The sequence below is a fragment of the Protopterus annectens genome, chromosome 2.part2 (genome assembly GCF_019279795.1).
Source record: "Protopterus annectens isolate FY-2018-M chromosome 2.part2, PAN1.0, whole genome shotgun sequence".
NCBI classification, from domain to species: Eukaryota; Metazoa; Chordata; order Ceratodontiformes; family Protopteridae; genus Protopterus; species Protopterus annectens.
In genome coordinates, this window is record NC_056730.1 from 1,028,854,693 (window position 1) to 1,028,874,351 (window position 19,659).

Below are 19,659 nucleotides of genomic sequence, written 5' to 3' on the forward strand. Positions count from 1 at the left end.
TACAATTTGAAGAAGTGTGAATTTGGTGAGTAAAAGTAGACCCTGTGTGTGTGTGTGTGTGTGTGTGTGTGTGTGTGTGTGTGTGTGTGTGTGTGTGTGTGTGTGTGTGTGTATATATATATATATATATATATATATATATATGTATGTAAACACATGCACATAGATATAGAGGTATTCAGTTGTAATTATGTGGTACCAAAAACTTAGTCTGATGACTTTCCTGCTTGACAAAATTATAAACTTGTCAATTCCAGCCACAGCCTGGCCATTGACATAGATTCAGTTTTGCTACACTAGATCTGAAAACTAAATACTTTCAAGTATAATGGAAGCATGTTTTGCAGAACACCAATTCTAATAACTGTAATCTGCTATCAGAGTGCTGCTGAGTTATCTTTAATTGTTGCTTTGATTCATATTTGTGTGATGCACTAAGTGGTCTAGTATGTTGAGATCACCCATAACTGACAATACTTTTCAACCGTGAGGTTCCAGCTTTAAATACTTTATGTAAGGTTATATTTTTGTTAGGGTGTTAGCATTGTGGGTATTTTTGTTTCATCAATATTTGCATTTGCTTCCAGACCTCTTATTCTAAATGTAGATGGAGATATTTGAGCCAGGCCTAGGAGACATAGGGCAGCTTGCAAAGAATCTCTGGTGCTTTCTTGATTTAATTATATGGTTCTCTTGTGCTACTTCAACTATTTGTTTTACTGGTAGCTCTATTATGGTAGTAGGATACACAGAATTTATCCAGGCACATACATCACACTGCTCTATACCTACTGTGAGGTTCTATATTCTAATTATGCTACACTGTGAGTTACTTATTCTTCATTAGGTTACATAAATAAATTAAGAAAGAAACACAAACAAAAATCTCACCATGGGATCTCAACTGTTTTGATGTTCATCAAAAAAGAAAGTTATTCTGGCATGGAAACTAAAGCGTATGTGCTACAGCAGACTCATGTACAAGCTATAAAACTGAATAAATATGAATGTAACTTGCATTCACATATTTTTCTGCAGTTGTTATTTCTGCTAAAGAAATTATGTGACCATCCTGATAAAGAAAAAAAAATACTTTTGTAATTACCCATGCAAAGGAAGACATGAATGAAAGGTTTATTATGACTGAGTAAAAAAGCTATTGTCTTGCTAGACCACTACTCTTAATTTCAGCGCATGCACCATGTGGTGGTAGTCTATCCTGTTTAATGTATCTGTTTGAAATATTTTTGCCATTTGATAACCATGACTACATACTGACTGGGGACTAGAACTTAGCTTTGAGTGTTAAGTATGATATACTAGGAGATGGAATTCCTTTTAGTAAAACGACATACTAATGTTTCTGATGAATGTAATGAAAACTTATTTGACCCATGTAGATCCTTTTGACTGGAAAGTAAAGATTTTATTTTCTTCACTCCTCCATATACAATGTGGTCAATAATTGACTTCTTTTTGTTTTCATAATATTTGATTAACTTTGATTTTGAATACAAAACTGAACCATGATCGTCATCAGATAACTCCCTAATTCACAGCTATTAAATTGTATTCATTCTCAGTCCCCCAAATTGGACAGCCTTTGGCCAGATTTCTTTTCTTGCACTAAGAGGTTTACAGGTATGGTACTGAGGTATGGCTCCACTACATGTTATGAGAATATATATATATATATATATATATATATATATATATATATATGTATAAAAAATATATATATTTTTCTTTTTATATCTATCTATCTATATATTTTATATATATATATATATATATATATATATATATATATATATATATATATATGTGTGTGTGTGTGTGTGTATATGCATCTCCATACATATATGCATGTGCATATGTATATATACAAAACCTGACTGATTGAATGACTCTGCTGCATGATATGTTTGAAACAGCATAAGCAGGCCTTACAACTCAAATGTTATAGTAGTACATTGCTCTGACTATGCTGTATAGGGCCCTGGGTTCAAGACTTGGCAGGGATGATTATTTTGTTGCTAGGCAGAACAGTGGCTGGTGGAAACAGAGTGATTAAATTAGTTTTACGCAGTTGTAAGCAGGTTTGCATGGATTTGTGTGATGCTAAGAGATGCCAACACACGGTTAAACATACAGATTCTTATTCTGTGTTGGCTTCGCTTAGCATCACATAAACTTGCTTACTCCCCACTTACTACTGCTTACTCATGCTTACACTTGTACTCATTTTTTTTAAAAGAAAAGAAAAAGAGGTGATAGGAAAGTGGTGAAAAAGGGGCATGCAGAGGGAAAAATGATACGAAAGATAGCGAGGGATGTGAAGGACGGGTGTAGGGAAGGTCCATAGCTGTCCATTTTTTATACAGCAACAGCTGTGCATTTGTGCAGAGTTTTGAAGTGAATTTGGGCACTCAAACCCCAAAGAGAGAGGGGTGAGGACAACAGAGATGTGCTGTCAAGCCAATTGGAATGGATTACATATGTCCAGTGGATGTGTACAAAATGGACAGCTCTGTATGAAGTAATCATTTTTTGGGGGAGAGATGCCCTTTTCTTTTTTTTTAAGGTGAGAGTGGGATGTTGGGAATGGAATGTAGGTATGTCTGGGAGATAGGTCAGGTTGGGAGACAGACAAGACAGCAGACAGGGGCAGTATATGACACTTGATGAGGGTCAACACATTTGATGGGGAGGGTGGTTGGGAATCTGAATCCCATGAGCCCCCATATGGTTACAGTGGGACTGAGATCCTCACCCATAGGCAGTCACCACTGCACCTTCACGGCCCCAAAGGTGGCTGTGCTGGGGGCTGAACAGGAGGGGTTGTCTGCCTCTTGAGATGCACCAGGCGGCCCTTAATCTGGTGCAGCTGCTCTCCAAACTCAGATCAAAGGGTGCTGTGCACCACTACCCAGACCTGACTGCGGGTGATGGCCTCCTGTCCACATCCACTCCCAGGTGGGGGACAGGCCCTGTCCCCTGCGGTGGTTCCATTTGAAGGTGGTGCAGGACAAGCAGACGAGGGAGATCTGGGTTGGATCACAGATGTGCTGGGGCCCGGTGCCATGGCTAGATGATGTGGGACAGGTGGATCCACTGGGATGTGCCTTCCCAAACGCGCTATGGTGTTGAGGTTTCACAAAATATGTTGGTTAGTCATGAACAACACACTTCAAGATTAGTTATAAAAGCATGCATAAGTGTTCCAATTAACCTCATAAAACAGATCTAAAACAGTTGCATAGCAAACAGAACACATGCATACATGCAACAGTATGCATCATAACAGCATGCCAGTAAGATTGATTGCAACAAGCCACCAACAATGGTATTTGAACAAGATATGTTAACATGCACGCAATTAAACATATTAACAATAATATAACAGAAGTCCCAACAATGGGTTGGAGCAAAGCATACCCCTAGTATATGAGTAATAATTATTGATGCAGATGGGGGGGCAGAATATCCATTAACATCTGTTTATGCTTCTATTTTCTACAACAGTACTGCTCAATACTCTATGGGTCTGCCCTCACTTTACATCTACCTATGGCCATAACGTCTATAGTACAAATATACCTATTAGACTGTCAGTCTGGAATGGTATGAGGCAAACTGTGACAACTCTGGGTACATGACTAGAGGGGACTCATACATGTCAGGGTCACATATCTGGCACAGGAATGGTACCCTGAACTGCTGTTATGTGAGTGTGCTACTTGCATACGTCAACTGGTTTCCTATCTGTGTCCAGGATTATTTGCAGCAGTGACCACTAGCAGTAACAGCATGACACTTGAAAGAAAAGTATCAGAAACATACCCTTCAACCTCTTAGAGCATGAGATCTGGACAATGCCATACATATGAGTGGGACAAAGGCCCATAAATATGGACAATTTTTAGATATTGCTCTTACAAATTAAGAAATGTGATAAAATTGCAGGTATTGCATTTGCATGGCTTTTCTGATGGATATGACATCTGACACTTGTATGTCTATCATTATTTTCTAACTTCAGTCTAAAATGGTTTGCCACTGATTTGCTATGACACCACTACTTAATATAAAATGGACCACAAATCTGAAACAAATATCTGGACATTCAGTGAATATCTGTACAGTTGAGAGGTCTGATTCGGGAAAAGTGCATATTGTATGCACTTACCCTGTTGTCATTTGCAGGCATGTGGTGGGACAATTGAACAGTTGTACACAGCTTATTAGTATACCCTTCATACATCTACTGGCAACATTTTCTTACCTGTAAAACCTGTGGGGAAAGTATCTGTTAACACTACCTGACTGTTTTTTTACATTTATTCCTGATTCCTTGTGTGTAGATATGCACACATCTTAGTACCACTCCCTGGATACAAACCATGTCTGGGTGTGCAAAAGGAATAACTAAGCTATTTCTCATCACTCTTGGTAACTGTTGTTTCTTGTTTCAATGGTTTCTGCCTAATAGTCTCTTGGTTAGACAGTCTAAACTTGTAATTCTGTGATGCATGCATGACAGATAGTTATTGTACTGTGCATTACTCGTTCGGATTACTACAACCTGGAAAGCAAAGGTTAAAACAAGGCAATTCTGGATGGAACACACTTTTAAACTTGACATATTACTATTCAAGGTTCAGAGCTTAGTGCAGTATATATTTCCATTTCATTTACATCTCGTTTTACAGCTATACCATCTACAGTTTCTCCTAACATCTTGTTCACAGATGCACTTCAGTTAATCTATGCTGTCACAGCCATATTTGCTGTGAAGAACCTGTAAACATTCTATATATATATATATATATATATATATATATATATATATATACATATAAATATATATATATATATATATATATATATATATATATATGTACAACAACATACCAGAATAAACACAACTCAATTTTTAAAGGTCTTTACTGGGCTTCAATATTCGTCAGTCATACTTTTTTATTTATTCAGTTCACATAGTAACAGTATACCTATTAGCAGTAAGCAATGTATTCCTTTTTAGTTATTTTAACCAAATAATGCAAAATAGATTTGTACTCACCAGCCTGTCGGCACAGCCTCAGCAGTCTGTCACCATGTGCTTCCACATTACTAGCCCTCTCTGCTGCTGCTGTAGGGGAGAAAAACACACATTATGCATATCTGTCTATCACATTCTCAGGCTAGTATTTGCTACAAACTACTTGATAGTGATACTTACATGATACTGGAGCATTCTGGGCCTGTTCATTTTAGATCCACTGGTCCAAGAGACCCCTTCCTATGCTTTAGGTTGGCATAGTGGTGCGGTACCTGCTCACCTGTCCAGGGTATGCCAGTAGCACTGGTGAGGTCATGTGCAAGATGGTCCCAGGCCTCCGCTTTGTATTGAAAGCCCTGGTACTGGCCTTGCAGCAGTCTCTCCTCATGGTTTTTAACAAGGAGTCCAGCCATTAGCCTGGACTCCTGAATGCTTCAGCATTGCGCCCTACAGTGCACTCCATCTCCAATGCCAACCATTGTATCTGCACAGATGGACTACAACAGATTATGGCTGTATTCCCACCTGCACCATTTAAATAGTGTGATATTCCCACTCTTTGCTGTCATTGGACAATTTTGAAAAGGTTAAGCTCTGCTAAGAAGGGCACAAATTTGCTGAGCTTGTTTTAACACTGCTTAAAGGAGAAGTTGTTGAGCAGTGTTTGTGCACAAATCCACTTAGCTGCACTACCTGCTGCTTAGCAATTATGTCTTAGCAATTGTTACACTTGCGTACTATAGCTGAGCATTGCTAACCATTGTTCACTTTTATTTTTTTAAATATATCAGAGGACTGATTTCATTTATTAAGTGTATATCATATACTTTACATGACATCCCTCCATGTGCTTTCCTTACATTGGCAAGGGGTGTGATTATACTATATGGGGCACTTGTGTGTACATGAGTGGTTTCACATGTTATATACACTCACACTTACATTGAACACCAGCTTCACTACCCTGGTTGACAAAAAGCAGTTGCTACATAATTTAAGATTACAAAAATAATTTCAACACTACTTTCCCATAGAAAAATAAGTTGCCTGTCTTGGTGCTCAAACTGTGAACACCTGCAGGTAAAGCTAGGCCTCTAACCAACAGACTATCTTGGGTTGGAAATTTCACCTGTATATTTGTATTTATCTCCTAGGGGATGTTTAAGCTATGGTAAGCGATGGGCCATAATGCGCACACCTGCTTAGCTATGCTTAAACATTCCTTAGCCTAGAAAAAATATATATTATTATTATTATTATATTATGTTATATAAGTGAGTACTGTGGTATTCTGGTAAGTCATTGAGGACTGAAATTGGAAAATAATGGCATTCATTTGGCTTTCAGGCTTCTATCCTGCAGAAACTCCTGCAAATACATATACTGTTTTCTATCAACTTTCCAAGTGTGTGAGGGCAAGTTTATATTTTCCCAGCATTATTTGTGCCTTTGTCCACATGGACTGCTGTCAGAGAATATTGACATACATTCAGACTTCTATTCTTAGGTAATTCGTGATAATGCATGACCTGTTTTCTATCAACTTTCTAAGTTTGTAAGGACAATATGTATGTTGTGTCACTTTTCAGAGATTTATCCCCCATTATTTGTGCATTTACATACATTTCCTGCTTTAGCAGGTGGCAGAGGTGTCATACAGCACTTTTACAATGCAGGTGGTGTGTCACAGAACCTGTCACACACACCCTACATTGCTTTCCTAATGCTGTGTGTATTTCAGTGTTCACGGACACTGAAATGATCATTTATTTGAAATACTGGCATAATATTAGAGTAATTCTCTAATATTATGCCAGATCCTATTAGAAAGTGCTGTATGGAACTTTCTGAGTGCAGGGGGCGTGTTCAATGTCCATGCATTACTTGAAAATGCCCCCTACACTCGTTCATGGTTCGTGTCCGTATAGGTTGAACAGCAGCATGCCTTCATGAATATGCAAGGCACACTGCTGTGCTATATGGACATGAACCACTCCATGCAAGAATAGTGCTATTCTTGCACCGAGTTTATTGAATCCCAGGGACTGTTGAGATGTATTCACTTTTTTCTCTTTACATGAGCACAAGGTGCTAAAGAGACTGTGCTTATATTACTAAGCTGAGAAATTGAGCCAACAGACAATTAATATGGTTAGCTGAGCAATTCAATAATAAGAGACGTCATAGTTTGTTGTATAATATACGCTGAAAAAAGGACACAGACATTTAAGAGAAATTGACATGATCTTATAATAACTTGAAACTAAAGGCACAAACAAACTGAAAATAACAAATAAATAGACTAGAGGCTTCCACAGACTGACTACAAAGGTTTAATAGGATAAATCCACAAGGTCAAACACAAAAATAAAATCAGGTACTTTAAGCGCTTTTCAAAGGAACAAACTTCTTCAGAAGTGAGTTACTACAACAGCTGCAAGCAATTTGAACTCAAAAAGTGCGGAAAAATTGTAATTGATTATACCTTTTAAACAAACAGTACATAAAAAACTCTATTTAAATTTAAAATCTAATATGTAAAACATTACTTATGTTAAAAGTGTTGTGTAACACTAAAATATCAACAATGGTTTACCTTTGACCTTGTGGATTTATCCTATTAAACCTTTGTAGTCAGTCTGTGGAAGCCTCTAGTCTATTTATTTGTTATGATCTTATAATAAATCATAATGTGTATGTATATATATATATATATATATATATATATATATATATATGCAGATAGCCTTCATAAATAGTGCAACATTACTTAATGGAAATTGAAAGATCAAATAGCATTAAGAAACATTATAGTTAATAAAACAGAAGAATAGTATGTTCATTGCTGTAACGCTAGATGGATCTCATATTTTATTGATTCACAAAATATACATTAAGTGATCAAAATAGAATGCTGACTTTTCCTTACAGCTAAGTAAGTAGTGTCAGCAGTTCCAAATACTATGTCCTTTTCACAGTAGATAAAAATCAGGTGTTCCAGAAAATAATGCTATACAGAGAAAGTTTTACATTGTGAGCATTTGATACACCAGTGAGAAGGGGCTGATTTATTAGAATTCTGTTTAGTATTTCACCAGCACTAGAGGTATTCATCAAATTGCTGTACAGATAATTGAAAGTTTAGAAAGCACTATAAATGTAACTGATGGTACATTGGTGTGACTATAGACCCATAAAGTTCATGAGAGACTAATGTGGCTTCTGAATGGAGTGATATTGCATAATTTAATGTTAAGCAAGAGGAAATGTGAACTAAGATTGACACATCTGACATTATGTGTCATATTCTATAGTCAGAGTGAAAAAAGCCTGATACAGGAAAAGTCATCATAATTGTGCAAGTGACAAAGACAGAAGACAGGCAGTCCGTAATGTGCCTACAAGGATGCACCATCATGGAAAAATGCATCAAACATATCTGAAATAGCTATGTCCCCAATAAACTTTCTCTCTATTTTTCTCTCAGTAGTATTGTCAAGAAAAAGGTATTGCAATTGTCAACAAATGAGAATCACTTCCACCAGTGTTAAAATATTTCAGATAATGGGTGGATCACACAAACTGTATTCTGTTGGAGAACAGATCTTCTCAAACAGGGTATTAATGCAAAACAAGATCCAGTATTATATACAGCTTCATGGTACCACATTTATTACTGAAAAGGCCATACAGTTTTTCCATTTGTAAGATCAAATGTGCTAGCATGATGTTCAGGGTGAAGCTTGATGGTCAAAGAGATTGGATTGAAAAAGAAACATTGATGTAAATAAGCCACATGTTTTAATAGTAGAGGCCTGTTAGAATGATATAAGAACTTTCCGCTTACAAAAGAAGCATCTAATTGCCTAAGGGTGAAAACCATTTACAAGTGCATAAAATAAATGCTGTCAGATAAGTAAGAGGCATTTAGCTATAGCATGTGCTTCTGCATGGTTCCTCTGATGAGAAAAGTAGAAAATCACCTACCAGAACTCTGGTAATCATCTATGGCTTCTTGGTACTAGGCCCAAGGGAACTCCTTTTCTTGCTGAATCATAGCAGGTGTGGAACTACTGGTTTCAGACTTCTCTCCTGATTCCATAACATGCCATAACCAGGATTTCAGCAAGAGACACAATCTGCTACTTCACTTCCCTGTCCCAAAACACTAGAAAAGAAAATCCAGTCATGCTGCAAGGCCCTTCTTCCCTTCAGCTATGTAGCCTACGTGTTCAGTCTTCCCTCCTTCAGTTAGTGTTCCAGATTCCTCTTTCATTTTCGAAATTGTCTTTTATATTCCAGAAAAGGAGCTCCACCTTGTGGTGTAATGGGAAACTACAGTCTATTACTACTACATGAAATACAGTGGGAGCTACACTCTCCCCCACTTGAAAATCTTGGGTCCCCCAAATCAAAGGTAGATTACCATAAACTATTTAGAAACACTAACGCACCATCAACTGAACAATATTTTTCCATTCAAAAGGTGCATTTCACAAGGGTAATCAGCCTTATGCTTAACTTGGAATGGGGTGTCACCACTGGAGTAGGAGGCATAGGAATTATGAGTGCAGACCCTCCGATGAGCTCCAGTCACAGGTTCCTGTGTACTATGTTCCAAACTGTCATCGGTAAGTCTTTGTGGAGACCAAATCACTCTCTGCAGTTTTGGTTCAGAAAAGACAGCTAAGGAATTTTGCTTGAAAGTTTTGTCACTCACATCACATTCAATGTTTAGTTCTTCAGTAGGCATATTGTCTAATTCTAAGATCTCCTCTTGTATAACTTCACGTTCATTTTCCATAATGGTATGATTATACTCAGCACTATTTTCTGAAGTTTCCATAGCAGGACCTCCATCCGTATCACATTCTGCAAGACGTACAGAAACATTACTTTGTCTGTTGTTAGGTCTGGGCTGCTCAAAATGACAAGGATTGAATTCAGGTGCATTTACATTGAGATTACAGCCCATGGGGTCTTGAACATTCTCATAAAAAAGCCCACTGAAATCCCAGTAATCATCACTATCCTCCTCTCCTTCAACAGGAGGAAGCATAGGCTCTTGAATATTGGAGAGGATAGTTCCTCTCTGCCTTAGCCTTCTGAATCGCCTTGAGTTAGGCTACCGCTGAGCCATTCTGGGTTCTGGATTCATGAGTCTCACTGATTTTGCCAAAGGCATTAAGTTGTTTTGGTGCCAGGTTTTTATGGGTCCTTCTTTGCCCTCAGGGTAAACTTGGTAGACAGGGATATTAGGTAGCTGAGAGCAAATTATGTAAATCTCAGATCCCCAGTGGTCAGCTAGTTTATGCTTTCCTTGTAGTCCCAAATTTCTCAAAAGAACTCTGTCCCCTAGCTGTAAGTCATGCATCTTAACTTTTTTGTCATATTGAGCCTTGTTTAGCTGATGTCTTTGTCCTGTTGATTTTTCAGTAAGCTCATAAGCCTGTCTGAGGTTCTTCTTGAGTCTCTCCACATAACTGCCATGAGATCGCACTGGTGTATCATCAGCTGTGACTCCAAAGGTGATGTCAACAGGAAGACGAGCTTCTCTTCCAAACATTAGGAAGTAAGGTGAGAATCTTGTAGCATAATTTTTAGTACTATTGTAAGCATGCACCACTGTGGCTACATGTCTACTGCACTGACTCTTCTACTCAGCAGATAGTGTCCCCAATGTGTCTAGTAAAGTTCTGTTGAACCGCTCAGGCTGAGGATCTCCTTGAGGATGATAAGGAGGGGTGTGGCTTTTTTGGATTCCCAACAGGGTGAGTAGTTCATGGACAAGCTTGCTCTCAAAATCACATCCTTGATCAGAGTGTATCCCGTCTGGCAGGCCATAGTGTACAAAGAACTTCTCAACTAGCAGTTTTACCACTGTAATAGCTTTCTGATCACGAGTGGGAAATGCTTGAGTGTACCTCTTGATGTTAGATTTTATGGAGGTCTTTGTAACTGGGCACTCAGTTGGCTCCTTCACTGAGGCCCTTTGAAGTTTCCCTGAATTGCACTAGTCAATAATAGTTTGTTCACTCTTTTCAAGTTTTCTGCATTATGACACTATCACTTTATATGCCCTGCATCTCCACAGCGAAAACAAAATCCAGTAGGAACTCTGAGCATTGGCTGATTCAGTTCTTCCCTGAGTCCTTTCATGGAGGTTCTAGCTGATGTATTCCTCCTTCAGCTAAAGTTACCACAGCTTTCTGCAATTCTGCAGCTGTCTTGGTGACTTGAGCTATGGTGTCAGTCAGGGAAGACACCTGCATCTGCAACTGTGACACCTCTACATTACGGACATTCTGGGCCACAACTCCTGTTTGAGTAGTGAGCATGGCTATAGGCTCCTGCTGGTGTTAACTCATTGTTTTAGTTGCTTTTGAGCACTGAGATTTGGCTTCCAGCAGGGCTTCCTCTTCCCTCACCTCTTTAACCAGCTGAGAATAAGTTAGAGTCTCTTCCCTATTTCTCATCCTCATTTTCCACACAATGGGATCCATAGCTTGAGCTCTCTGTAAAATTGTTTGATCCGTACTTGGTCAGCTACACTCCACCCCCCCCCCTTCTTTAGGATGATCTGGTGGAACATTTTATCTAAGCACTTAATGTAATCAGATAGTTTCTCACCAACTTCTTGTTATGTATGTTCAAACTGATACAGTAGGTCAGCAGCCCTCTCAATCCTTCCAAACACATCCTGCAGTACTCCTAAATAGTCCTTGCTGTGCAATCTTGCTTACTCATCCTTAGATTGCGTATGGTATCTACAGCTAATCCCTTTAGACTTTCAGCTATCTGCTGTTTCTTCTGAGATTCTGGGATATCCCACTACTCTAAGGCTTATGAAGCCTGATCCATCCAGGATTCAAAATCTTCCTCTCCCTGAAGTGTGGGTTGTTTGCCAGAAAAGAAACACAATTTGTGGCAGCCAAACCCAGTGAGTGGCTGTGTAGGCTTTAAGCATTTTTCTACAATACTTATCAAAGCATTCAAAACTTCAGGCCCTATAGTATTTATGGGCAGTGAAGCTGCAGCTTCTGGTGTAAGGTTATGACCTACTTGGGTAGCTTCCACAGGTATTTTCTCTGTTGCTGAGGTAGTGCACTTCTCAGGGATTGCCTCATGGACTGCACTCTCACCTAAAATTTGTACACTCGAAGGTATGTGCTCATACACTAAAGGACTTTTCCATTCTAATAAGGCTAATGTACGCTGCTCGGTAGGGTCCACAGTGCTGTATAACAAAAATCCACACCCCACAACTGGCAAGGATCCTGTGACTTGATATATTTGCATATCAGTCCATGTGACCCCTGGCAACACCAGAACTAAGCAATGCTCTGTCTGAGCATTGTGCTGTTTGTACCACTTAGCGGCTACTTCTGGGTTCATGTTTCTGCTGGATTTGCTTTCCACATGTACAGGGGAATAGGGTGGAGTCGAAGACAGTACAGGAAATCTGGGATGAGCCCCCAAATGTAGTGCACCTGCAGATGTAGCTGAAGAGATATGGGTCCTTCCTACCTGACGCTGGTGACACCCTTATTAGGCCCAACACACCAAGGTGGCAAGAGGGACAGATTTTATTCTAGGTGACACATCTAGTTTAAAAAGGCAATAGCACAACCATAAACAAATTACTTCAACAGTGCACCAGTTAGGAATAAGGCAAGGTGAGAATATGCATGTAATGAAAACATACATTCACACTCTTGCCCAGAACTCAACAGAAGCAGGTCTTGACATTTAAACATGCACAAAGAAGGCAATATCAATGAGCAGTAAAGCTTTATAATGCAGCAATACAAACATGGGAAAAATGCATTGTCATTAAGCAATAAAAGAGTCATAATGCAACAATACAGATATGAGAAAATGCAATGTCATTGAGCAGCAAAATTCTTGAAGGCAGTATTACTAACATGAGCAAAATGCAATGTCATTGAACAATGAGGATTTATAATGCAACAATACAAATATGAGAAAATGCAATGTCATTGAGCAGTAAAAATGCTTTAGGCCAGCAGTACTAACATGGCAAAATGCATTATCATTGAACAATAAAGATTTATAGTGCCACAATACAAATATGAGAGAATGCAATGTCATTCAGCAATACTAACACCCTCTACCCCCTTTGATCAATTCTAAAAAGACCAACTATGAAACACTCTATTATACCTTGTTCACTGGCCAGTGACTACTTATAGTCTTGCTACCTGCATGATGGGGCCCAAGTTGGAGCTCATATGGATCCCAGATATTTGTAATCCGCAAAGCATTAAAGGGGGGAAACCACAGTCTTATAAAAATATAAAATGATGGCCAGAGCCTGTCAGCACTCTGTCAAGAATATCCTAGTGACCAGGCGCCATGGTTCCTCTGATGAGAAATGTAGAAAATCACCTACCAGAACTCTGGTAATCATCTATGGCTTCTCGGTACTAGGCCCAAGGGAACTCCTTTTCTTGCTGAATCATAGCATGTGTGGAACTACTGGTTTCAGACTTCACTCCTGATTCCACAAAATGCCATATCCGGGATTTCAGCAAGAGACAGACACAATCTACTACTTCACTTCTCTGTCCCAAAAAACTGGAAAAGAAAATCCAGTCATGCTGCAAGGCCCTTCTTCCCTTCAGCTACTTGTTTCAGTCTTCTCTCCTTCAGCTAGTGTTCCAGACTTCTCTTTCACTTTTGAAATTGTCTTTTATATTCCTAAAAAGGAGCTCCACCTTGTGGTGTAATGGGAAACTACAGTCTATTACTTTTACATGAAATACAGTGGGAGCTACATGTGAAATCCCTAAAATATTTCTATAACAATGAAGTTCATGTGAACCACAAAGCATTGTGTGCATACGTTTTTTGTACAAAGCGCCTTCAAGATTGTAGAGTATATTACTTAATCTACAGAAGTATGATTTAAAAGTGGAGACCAGACAAAAACTACACATAGTAGATATGTTGAATATGACATATTTACCTGGGAAACATGAAGTATGAAAACAAGAACAAAAATTATTTGTATAATACCAAGGTTACAAATACCAATGGAAACAAACAAGCAAATATAAAGATTTCTGGAGATGTACTAACACTGACTTAGAAATGCAGTTCCTGGAAGAAGTTGCTTTGAGAGACTTACCTAAAAAATTCCAGTAAGGAAAGAAATTCTCTCTTATTTTTCATTCAATGAAGAACAAGTTCTGTCAGAGGCTTAATGTTCAAAAGAGACAAAATGCAATGCAGATCCCAGTCAAGTGCAAAAAAAAAAAAAAAAAAAAACAAAGGCTTAAATGAAGACATGAAAAACATCTTGAAATTGCAGTGTATGCAGAAGAACAGGATGATATAATATAGTAGCTTGTGATATCAACTGATATGCAACTAGTAGATTGGAATTATATCATTTAAAATTCATATCATAATCTAAAGAAAAAATCCTAGCAAGATTTATGTGAGGTCATCTGGGGTTAAGTTGTCAGGCTTTTGTTTCAGTTCAAGGGAGCCATGTGTCTTCTGTCTCTAGATTATTATTCCATGTTCCCTGAAATAATCAAATTGACTAACATAAGAACTGCAAATAGATTTAGTGTATGGTCTCAAAATAGAGGATATCTCATATTATCATATCTGTCAGAAATCTGTATTGAAAATATCAGAAGTTCAGAAAATTTGAGGGGGTGACTGAGAGAGAGAGCACAACACAGATGGCTGATTACGCTCAGATATCTGCATATCAGTGCCAGAAAAAAACACTTCAAAGCTGGAATATTTATGAAATGAAAGACTGGGAAAAATCTGGAGAATAGAGATTGACTTTAAGCCAGCCTCTGCAAAATAATAGCTTTGGAAATTGTTCTGAATCGTAACTGCAGTGGTACAGGACATGGAAACAATAAAGTAAGAATCAAGAACCAGCAGGCCAAGGAGTGCAAGATTAAGGAAAAATACAGGATCAAAAAAGGAAGTAACAGTAACCTATACCAAACTACAAGACTACTAAATTGAACAGAATCATCTATAATAGCTATTCCATAAACAAAATGATCTAGTGAACATATCAAGGAGAAAGAATGTGAAAATTGCGGGGAAACAAGAACATAATGAAGAACAAAAGATATAGCCTCTGAAACTGGATTTTTTGGCCACAAGATTTCAGCCTCTAAGGACAAAAGAACCCCATTTAGATATGACCTAGACAGTAGGGATGCTGGGGGTAGGAGAGCTGAAGAGACCAACCCACACCCCATGATAGTGTGTATCCATGGTTTCAGTCTGGAAGAAGAAATCTTATTATAAGCAAGAATCCATGAAATGATCCCCTTCAAATGCAGCTTTATTAAAGTAGTCAGAGACATTTCTGAGCAAGTGCACAAAAACTGGAAGGTGATGCCTGATTAGGTGACTATGTACAAAGGAATGAGGATCCAGTTATAGCTAACATATCCCACTGTACTGTATTTGCAATGCATGAACAACATATTCAAATTCCCTACGGAAGAGGGAGGTAGCAACATGATAAAAACCATTGATGATCAAATGCCCAAATAAAACTACACACACTCAAAAAATTAAATTCAAAAGACCCTCTTAATATGCATTGGCAGGTGAACCTATGATGCCCCAGGAATGAGCTCCACACACCAGCTACATCTAGGACATCAAGAGATGATGCACTAATAAAAACACACAAAAGCAGAACTGAGGAGGAGCCACCATGTACACAACACAGAGGGGCAGTGACAACACAAATGTGAACACAAAAATGGGCAACCCAAATGAGGAACTTAGAGAACTATGAGCAGGTGGACATGAGACAAGACCTGCTGGACAGGAGAGACAGATTCTTAAAGAAGCATGAACCAAGAATGGGAGCGAAGATATGAGTAGAAAGACAGGCAGACTGAGAAACAGAAAAGCTGTTACATATGCATCTAAGGAGTCAGATGCACACTGCTGCACATTTTAAAAACTTTTACAGCAATCTTTCTTCTAGCAGCACTATAATTCCTGGGCAGGTATCATTATATAGATTGCATACTACCCCCCACAGCCTTAATTTGATTTTTGTTAATGTTTGTGATACCAACCCTACATACTACAAACACAAAATGTCTGCATTTACTTCCTTACACCATTCATACACTAATAATCTCCAAACTTCTTTTATTATACTGCAAACATTTGCTTTCAGGAATGGAACATTATCTTCTCCTTTTCTTTTCATTTTTATTTTCATTTTACCATCCAGATGTTAACTTTCTTTTCTAACTCTTGTTCCTGTCAAATTTACTTCTGCTTTCATCATAGTATCATCTCCTTTCTCTACACCCTTTCATAGCACTTCATTTTTATTATGTGTAAGAATGTCAAGAACATGCTCCCTGTCTTGATCTCCAATTCACTTTATGAACCCTCTTCTTACTCAGCCCTTCTTCACCTTTTTCTTCATTATCATTTAACACTTCTTGTCTCTATGTCTCATTACTCAATTAATCCCTTCAGAGTTTTCATTCTGTACCATACTGATTTTTATTTTTAAATTCATTCCTGCTGTAATAAAACTGGACAGTCAAACCAGAAATGGCCTATTTCATTATGATTACAACAGTTTGCCATACACTTATTTAACTGAACACCCCCCTTTCCCCACACTTTGCACATATTTTCTTTGGACATTCTTAAATTAAATGACTGCCTTACACACACACACACACACAAATCACATTTTCAGTTTTCAGCAACTACATTAATTACACTTGGTGAGAGAAATATTTCCTTATTTCAAAGGTATATCATCCCACAATTACCATGCCCCATTTATATATATATATATATATATATATATATATATATATATATATATATATATATATATATATATTAATTGTATATTCAGCATGATGAACACTGTTCAAATTACTTTCTTAAATCCATTTCAGCAATATCAGTAGTTCTGAACTGCATAATCAGCTTCCTTTTTAGTATTAAAGTTCTTACATGAACATAATTCTTCCAGAGGAGTCTACTAAAAGTGTTTGAAACCCAAGCACTCAAAGACCCCCCCCCCCCGTCTCAAAGCAGTGGAGTTGAGCGTCTTGCAGCTTATGTTAGCTGCCATTCACACATGAAATGATGCACTTCATCTGACACATTATCTTAGCTGAAACAAGATAAGTACAGCAGCCATGGTGAGGGAGCGGGAGGGAGATTTTAGAGTTAAAGAGTAAGAAGTGAATTGTAAGGTTAGGGAATTTTAGGGTTTGAAAGCAGAAGGGGAGTTTTAAAGTTCGGGAGTAGAAGAAGAGTGTTAGGGTTAAGGAGTGATGGGGGAATTTTACATTTATGGAGTGGTTGGGGACTTAAAGGTTAGGGAGTAGGAAGGGAACTTGAATTTTAGGATAAGAAAGGGATGATTCAGGTTGGGAACTAGGTGGAAGTTTTAGGGTTAGAGTTAAGTTTTTGGTAGGGCTATACAATTTTAGAAGGTCAGAGGTGTGGAAAGCTATGTATAAATGGAAAAATGGGTAAGGGAGATTGGAGTACTTGCTTTTTCAAGATAGGAGCTGTGAGCAAGTGCATTAAGAGCTACTATCCAGGGTTTACGAAAAGCTTTAGCATCATACAGTCTTATAAATGTTTCTACTAATGCACTAGTTTTTAAATGTTATTTCACAAAAGACCCCATTCTAAATGTGTCATTCTACTGTCTTTAACAGTGAAGCCAAAAGGTACAACAGTGTCCCAAAAGATATGCCTGTGTATAAAAGTCCCATTTCTTTGCAATATTCTGAGAACTGTTCTCCTCTGTTCTCCGTGCTGTTATTAAATGATTAAATAACTGCTTAGAGGTTGCACCCTGAGCATATGAATGTTTCCACTCAGTATTTCTCTCATTTGCTCTTTCGTTCTTACTCCAAAACAATTTTCAGTGTTTTCCTGCATAGTAATTTCTGAATTCCTATGACAGTTTGCTACAATTTCTGAAACACTTCCAATAGCAAACTTAGTTACAGTATCAGCGGATTCCTGCCCACATGTGTCTACAATAACTCTCAAGAAAACTGCAAGTTCATCATCTGGTTCATCTGACTTGATCGTCTCCAGCATTGTTTCAGTCTCTAGACCTCCTCCCACCATCACCATAACTTTAAATTTGCTCACTGCCATATCCACACTGAGAATGTCATTTCACCAGCAGCATTCTTCTTCATAATACATTCAACAGGCTCCACCATCTTTCCACTGGTTACAGCCCTCTGGCGCCACCTAGAGGAAATGAGTAGGATTATTTTATTACACATCTTTTGAACAATATTTTCACATTTCTTATATATCATACAATTTCACAATATATACACTTTACGATTATTCATTAATTGTCCTCCCCATTCCTTTAACCACAACATTTTTTTTTATTTCCAGCACTATTTGTTATTATTCTTTTTGTTCTACAATAACTCTTCAAAATGTCTTTTCCACAATTGTCATATTTTCATAAATATATAAATAAATATTCCATGTATCAATGCCTCTCTTAGTTCATTGTTTCTATTTAGCAAATATTATCATAAACAAGTCCATGTTTTTAAATACGTCCTTTTGAAAACATTCTAGAAATCCAGGTTTTAAAGCTTTTATGAACTGATATTTTAAGCAACAAAATGTAAATTAGATGGGCTTAGAATGGCCCACAAGGGCAGCTAGTCTAGTACTTACACATGAACCTGTAATATAAAAGATAAGGGAATTATCACATACATTTTTATCTTCCTCAAACATTTTTCCTCTTGCTCTCATTTGTACTGAATATCACAAATTGATATCAGCTGCTTCATTTTTATTCTTAAATCATTTTCTAATACTCTAACTACCAGTACTACTATCACACTCATTGTTTTCTCTTCTTCATTTTTAATAAGCGCTGCAGTCCTAAAACGTATGCCCTTTCCTATAACCCATACTCCTGTTTTCCTCATATTAATTCAAACCATCCCCATTTACTTGTCTGAACACATCACATATCCTGTAAACAAATTCTATCTGCATCAGTCATTGTATACCATTAAGCACAACCATTTTCTCACACCATTCCTCATGCAATTTATGTTTAAAAAACACAATGATAATAACATTTTCCTTTTTGCATCGTTTCACCCTAACTCTTGATTTCTTTTCTCTTCACCCTATTTACTATTGACATTGTAATATGACTTTCTGACTCTGCCCTAATCTTTCCTTCTTCATCTTCAGTGTCTAGTATATTATATTTATTTTCCATCAAAACTCCTATTATAACTTCTTTACTTACATGTTATCCTCATATCTCCATTCACTTCTTGCTGTTTGTTTATTTCTCCCATTGTCTCAGTTTCGCTTCCACATTGTTTAACTTTTCCACCTCTAGTTCTTTAACATATTCATCTTGACGTCTTTCTTCTATTTGTTTCTCTTCATTTTGTTTACTATTCTGTCCTTCAGCTATAGTTAAAGGCAATCAGACCAAAAAGGGTCACCCATATACCTCTCAACCTTTTAGTGCAAGAAATCTGGACAAATCCTGAAGCAATGGGGGGACAGAGGCCCAA